The following is a 7,506-nucleotide window of genomic DNA, read 5'->3' on the forward strand; positions in this document are numbered from 1 at the left end:
AGCTTTATCCATTGTTGCATCTTCAATCTGCTGCTCCATGTTCATCAACAAAAACCCAGGATGCTGCTCCATGTTCAGCGACATAAACGCAGCGACAGAAGGTAATGAAAGAAAGCAAGATGTACTATTGATCGGCCAGGTTTCAATATTTATAAGCACAGGTATAACTGCAACGGAGCTAAAATATAGGAAGGTGGAGAACATGGCCATTTTTTAGGAAAAATAAAAACCATTAATAACAGAGATTTCGGAGGTAACTTCCAGCTAAACAAAACTGTGATTTGTTGAAAATAACTTCCACATTTATCGTGGCTTTAGTTATTTTGAAAATCCTCCACATTTATCGGTTGCAGGTAGACAATGGGGCAGAAATAATGGAGCAAAACCACCAGATCATGGGCCAGAAATATATGGAACAAAACAACCACCGGAAACTACCAGGTAACTTCTCTGAACCGCCGCCGGTAGCGGTTATTTATGCTAGTTTAAACGGACAGAATTTAAACTCAGCAAGTTTAAACGGCCAGGATCGATTTCAAAAACGGTTAGACTTAATGGTTTAATATATATATATATATATATATATATATATAATTTAGGAGCTTTCACATTTCAAAATTCAAAATTTAAAAAAAGAAATCTTGCCGCCCAACTAAGACAACCCGTCCAGCGCTGTACGAGGCGTCTACCTTTATCAAATTTACTTTTTCACCCCTGGTTGAGACCTATACTAGGGGCTTCTCAGGGATAAAATGGTAAATGTTCAACTCTTTTTTAAAAATTCAAAACCCAAATTGCCGCTCAAGATAGACCAGGCGTCTGTTTTTTGTGAAATGACCTTTTAGCCCCTCGTTTAAGCCTAGACTGAGGGCATATCAGGGGTGAAATGGTCTTTTGACCATACATAGACGACCCGTCTAGGTCAATACGAGGCGTATATTTGTATTTTTTTTTGTAATTATAAAAAAATGATAAAAATATGAGGAAAAATCTTACTAAACTGTTTCTAATTATAAAAAAACTAGTGGGAAGGCCCGCGCGTTGCAGCGGGTGTCCTAACTCATCACATTCAATTATAATCCGTGTGTACTTATCTTTTTTAGTGCATGTTGTATTGTTGTGTGACGGGTTATGACAAAAACTTAAAAAAAACAACTATGATGCCAGACCATTAACTAGTTTAGGAGCTTTCACAGTTTCAAACCAGACCACAAACACCCAAGTTAAAAAACAAAATACCATCATTTTGGATCACCAACAAAAAACAAAATACCATCATTTTGGATCACCAACAAAAAACAACAGTGCTTAAAGCCATGCACCTTTGCCCTGCAACTCCAACCCAACATCAACCTAAAGTATTTAAAGTTTAAAGTAATATATTTACAATTATATTGAGTTTATAAACCACCTAATACTTTTTACAACTTTTGAAAACAAACAACCAAGAAAGAGTAAAGGCCAATAGCAAACTCATAGTCCATGATGCATATTAGAGTTTTAAGAATCAATCGGCCCATACCATATACAAGGTGATCCATCTCTAGCTCAATGAAATGATGCATCACATTATGGAGCCCATACTTACACCTCCATCAAGCTGGACATCCAACACTTGAACGCAATGCCATCATAGTCCAATCCACTGATGAAGGCCAAGTCGACCATCGATCGGATAGAAACTGACAGAACAAGTATCCGGGGGCACATGGAAGGAAGTTCATCATAGTCCAGATGGGCTTGAGCATCTTGAATTGCGGTTTCAGCCAATGAGGTAAGCTCATATGGAATAGGCGATGGTTCAGAACCATCCCTTGTGTAAATGTTGTTATACCTTGTTTCTGGATCCCAGACCAAAACACATATGTTGTCGATTATCTGCTGCTCCATTTTGGCAACTTGGCTTTTAAAACCCACCAGATTTCATGCCCCACTTTTGACATATATTCACTATATCAACCTAAAAGATTATGTTTATAGAATCAAGATTCGGATGTGAATGCAATAATCAACAGAAAACACATACCTGGTCCTTAAGACTGACGTAATTCTTCAAGTGAATCATTCATTCCAGGTCCCAATATTTCATAAGTTGGATGGGGGGGGGGGGGGTGTCCAAGTGCTTTCACTTTCACACAACGCTTCTGTTTTCATCCAGGGCCAAATTAAACTGAATGGTTGTTTTTCACCCAAACCATTAGCAAAGATGCTGCTGTGATACTGCTTCTTCAATATTCCACTCAAAGGACCACCCTGCTGCTTGTGTAATAAGCAAGCAAATATAATAATTTCTTTCTTTGCATATGAAAAAAATAATAATAAACAGTTTTACTAATAATCATTTGCATGTAAAAATAAAGATAAATATTCTATAATCCAGAAGATAGATGAAGATATAACAGCTCACCATAAAAGTTGAAGGTACCATGGGTCTAATTAATCGGCAGAAGCTGGAATGATTATTCATCAACAATGAGATTTGAGAATGATTGTTCCTATTTGAGGATAAGGACATGGTTTAAATATCCCCTGACCTAATAATCAAGCCCAGCCCAACCCCCTAGATCTTCTTTTCTCCCAGCATATTCTATCTATTGAGCCGCTTTTAGCGGCCAAAAATTTACATTATATTATATAGTGGGAATGCATGGGCGTTGCCGCGGGTAATTATGTTTTTTCGGCGCACGTTGCATGGGAGATTTTATGTAATCTTTTTAATACCGATTTCGTAAAACAGCTAAACTATTTGAAATAGTGGGAACCCGGGCGTTTGGCGGAATTATTACATGCTATAACATATATAAAAACCGAAAATTATGTACGAGAACAGATACCTTTATAAGCAAAGAAAAGTTGAGCTACCCCGTATACCAATTCCTACCAACTAAGAGCATGACCTGACAAGAACATCCGGCCTACAAGATGCATAAAATTAAGCCAAATAAAAGTGAAAATACAAATTTTCAGCAGTAAAACCATGAGGTTAATATAATTTACTTTCTAATTGTCCCATCAACGTCTGATATCACAATTCTTGCATTTCATTTCCACAAATAAATATGAGTATCAACCTACAAGAATTCTGCACAACTCACATAAAAATAATAATAAGGAATTAAATGTATAGAAGAGAATAAATACATAAAAAAACCTTTTGAACTCCTAAAATGCGGGTCGAAAAAACAAACGAAACGTCTTATAGTTTCAATGATCATACTTGATTAGTTCGGGTGTTCATGGTAATACCTCTCTGAACCCTCTGTCGACCAAATCTCACTCGGTTTACCTGCGTTAACCACTTCGGCTTTCAGTTCCATAGTGTACGCCTACTAGAAGCCGGGAAAAAGTAAACAAGATAAACCATTATTAATGTTTTAGCCTGATTAAACACATTTCTTCATTCCTTAAACCATAATATTTATTCCAAGAACTATTGCCAACTAATATTTGAGTTAATTTAAGATTTAAAAAAACCTTTTGTATGTAATCTTTCACCGCATAAAGCGTTCAACTGTTCAACTCATTCTTCACTATAATCAAGCAAAAGAGTTACTTCACATTTAGAACAAGACAAACAAAAAACACCTTAAATACACAAAAACAACACTAACCTGCTTACGAGCTCGCGATCTAGCCGCTGATTTGCGGTTTTTTCTATGTTGCCAAAGACGCAGGGCGCAGGCGAGGCGCATCATCGTCGCCCAGAGCCTAGGCGCAAAAAAAACGTAGGCTTTTTTTAAGAAAAGCGCACATAGAGAAAAAAATATAAAAAATATGTTACGCTTTGAAAATAAATAAGATTCCACATATAAAATTAAAAAAAGCTATTATATATGTCATTTATGATCATGGTTGGTAGCAAAAGTTTAGGACTTATATGTTGTAAGTTTTGGGTGTTTGAATAAAAATAATCTGAGAATAAAAAATAATAATAAGTATCGAATTGGCCAATAAAATTACGAACCAATCAATCTACGTAAATATTTTGCCCACTGTTTGTTAATAAAATTTATGTAACTTTAAGAAATACTATATTATAGGTTTTTATTTGAATTGGTAATCAACTACACAAACAATAGTAAATGAAAAATTAATCTCAAAAAAATTAAATTAAAACAGTAGATGAGAGGTATTAGCACTCAGTTTGTTTTAACATGGGTTTCATCATAAAAAAAGAAAAATTATATATATAATAATTAATAAATTAGTTTAAAAAACTATATAATGAGTTAATGGAAGAAAAGAATATAAATGTGATAGGTTGATTAAATAAAAATAGAAGAAATATAACAGATTAGTTAAAAAATAAAGAAATATAGAAAACCCCCATTTTGGTAATTATTTTTCAAATCACCCATTTTGGTAAATAACTTTTCCACCAACACCCTTTTGGGAAAAAACTCGTAAATACTTTGTCCCACATTGGTGTGGCAACAAAGTGAGTGGTTGTTTATAAGTTAAAGTCTTTACTACTCTATTGTAGCTTTATGACATGTTTTTGTTGATACACTTTGTGTGGACGCGACTTGGCTCGGTTCGACTCGGCTCGGTTCGACTTGGTTTCGACACAGTTAGGTCCGGATAAAGCCCGACGTCACGACATTCCTCCGTCGTGCGATGATATTCACTAATATACACATATTTTAGTCCCCCAATTTATCCCCATTTTATGCGTTTTCGGCCGTAAAACTGTCATTCGGATACTTACAGGCCTAAAACAGCATACCAAACAAGAAAATAATGAAAACGATGATTTTTTGGGTGAAACGACAAAGCTGCGAAGATTCTGTGAAGAAATCTGATCTGGGCAAGTTGCACCCCCGTGCGGTTGGTGGCACCCCCGTGCGGATGCGACAACAAGGCTCAGCTCGGCGTTGCACACCCAGTGCGATCAGGAGTGCAACGAAATCTCCAGAACGCACCCCCGTGCGAATGGTGGCACCCCCGTGCGGATGCGATGACCAACACCAGCCCGGATATGCACTACCAGTGGAGCTGCTCGTGCCACTCCAACCCCGGAGACGCACGCCCGTGCAACCCATTGCACCCCGTGCGGATCTGAAGATCGGTCAAGATCTGATGATGTCATGCTGACCGGACAAAATTTGATCGGAGTGTCGCGCTCCGGTTAAAGATAATATTTATAAGCCCAAATTACCCTTAACAATGTGTTAGTGGTAGTAAGGGGTCGAACCACGAAGAGTATGTGGTTTGTGTGTGGATTTGAATGAAATAAAACAATTGTCACAACTTATGAAGCTTGCTAAAGTATTTTTGTATTTTCGTTTAATGGAGAGATATGATTTTTAACTAATTGAATTGATGCGAATGATTAACAACTACTAATTAACAATTGCAAGAAAAAATGGTTACTAGACAATAATGATAAAAAGGAATCACACCCGGTTTCGGTAATTGTTAACCTAGGATTTCTACAAGTTTTAGTTTCAACTCAAATGCATTCGATTAACGGATTTAGTGTACCGTGACTTAGGTGCTACTATCTATCAACGCCCCGAAGAACGGACAAAAAGACACTTTGTAATCAACACAAGTAAATCCTAACAACGACGACGTACAATTACATATCACCGTTTCGCAAAGTCATGACTTTTAACATCGTTCGACAATTCACGAATTCGTAACAAATGTAATACTATTGTCCAAAGTTTCAAAAACCAAATACAAATTTTCACTAAGATGAAACAGGAACAAATTGAAACCCTAAAATTAACAACTACCTACACCGGGGTGAAACCGAGATGATTAGTCGCTCATGGTTGATGCAACTAGATCACCGGATGTTTGGAATGCGGATGGAGTCATCTTGAAGCTTGTAGGATGAAGGATTGGTGAATGATGATGGTTTCGTTATGGATGATGATGAATGGATGGATGAATGGATTGATGGCTAAGGTTTTGGAATCAAGATTGTGATATGGTCTTTGATCTTGATTCGGGTGATTGATGTTGTTCGAGATGGAATGGCGATGGATTGGTAGGTGAATTAGGCTCCAAGATTGAGATTCAAACTTCCAAGAACTTATAACTTACGAATTGAATGCTAGAGAGCCCAGAGAATTCGAGATTAATCCTCAAATCATAACAATTCGCGTTCCCAGTTTTGACAAGCCGTCGCCGACGAGCCTCAACCCATCGGCGACGGGCTTTGGTTTTGTTGTCTCCGTCCGACGGCTTGTGTACCTGGATACGGAACATATGTGCCGACGGGCTTTTCTGGAAGGCGTCGCCGACGGTCTGGATCCCGTCGGCGACGGGCTCCCATTTGTGAACTCTCTGTTTTTTTCTCCTGACTCTCCCGGTTGATCCATGACGCGTTCCGGTGCTTTGGTTTTTGACCCGGTGACCCGTAAAGCTCCCGAAAAGCTCCTTAAACTTAATAAAACCTGCATAACACAAATCTTATTAAAAGTAGGCCATTCAAGATTGAAACTTATGTAAAAACACTAAGTTAAGAAATAACGAACACCGGTTTTCAACCACGTATCACATCCCCACACTTGTCTTTTGCTTGTCCTCAAGCAAATCTGTTTTTCACTTTCACGTGTTGAACAATGAATATACATCCCATCCCTGAGACAAAGGTTAAGGTCTATTGTCATACAAAAGTTCACATTCTTTACAATCTACACATATTTAACGGTAAAGTGACAATCACATATAATAATGGTTATCCAAGATTAACCCGCCCGTAAAACTAACAAGTCATGCATATCCCTCAGAATGTTCTCTCCACTTGGCTTAACATTTGGCTAATATGTATAATGTATTAGCACTACAATCAATTAATCGCTCGAAACCGGTTAGAACATGTACCCGCATAGGCTTGCAACTCAATCATTCTCCACCACCGATCACGAATACTAAGCACAAGTCAAAAGGTCTTTGAAGGGTTGTAACGGGCTAGGCTAAGGGTAGGGAATAGGATATTTTAAAGTGGCTAAGGTGATGAAAAATGTTGGGATTGAACCCTATCAGAGGAACAGATAATGTAAAGCCAAAATTGGATCAGATCAGTGGATCCAGAATAAGCAGATGCTGATATACATATCTCTCCCCTTGAAAGTGATTATAACAACTGATGACCTCCTATCTGTTGATCTTACTAACTGCTGACCAAATAACTGTTGCTCAATTGAAGATCTGATGAAGACTCAAGTCCTACTGATTCAATCTACTGCCCTGAGTCAAGCACTGCTGATCCGGACAAGTGCTGCTAGGTTCACAGCAGTAGAAGGTTGCAGCAGTTGTTCTAAAGTCTGTTTGTAATAGAATGTATTAGCAGTAGTTCAACATAAGCAGTGTCTGTATAGATCAGAGGTTAGAGTTTGTTAGGAGGTTAGATGTCACTTTCATGGTGACGTCAGCTAAAGATGCTCAATAGTTTGCAAGTGCTTATAAATAGTACAGTACTTTGTACTGTTCTATTAGCTCTTCACATCATTCGTCTTCTTTGCACGAACAAACTACTGAGCTCTGGCTGAG

The 7,506-nt window shown here is 37.8% G+C and overlaps 1 long non-coding RNA gene across 1 annotated transcript; it reads right to left on the bottom strand.

Annotated features, from left to right (window-relative positions):
- Positions 1 to 1,359: 1,359 nt before the first annotated feature.
- Positions 1,360 to 2,152, bottom strand: LOC118482038. Its single transcript, XR_004866936.1, has 2 exons — positions 2,027 to 2,152; positions 1,360 to 1,960 (listed from the first exon to the last, which is right to left on the bottom strand). It is a non-coding gene; the product is annotated as an uncharacterized LOC118482038 (long non-coding RNA).
- Between the last annotated feature and the right edge of the window lie 5,354 nt (positions 2,153 to 7,506).

Source organism: Helianthus annuus, chromosome 9 (genome assembly GCF_002127325.2).
Source record: "Helianthus annuus cultivar XRQ/B chromosome 9, HanXRQr2.0-SUNRISE, whole genome shotgun sequence".
Lineage (NCBI taxonomy): Eukaryota > Viridiplantae > Streptophyta > Magnoliopsida > Asterales > Asteraceae > Helianthus > Helianthus annuus.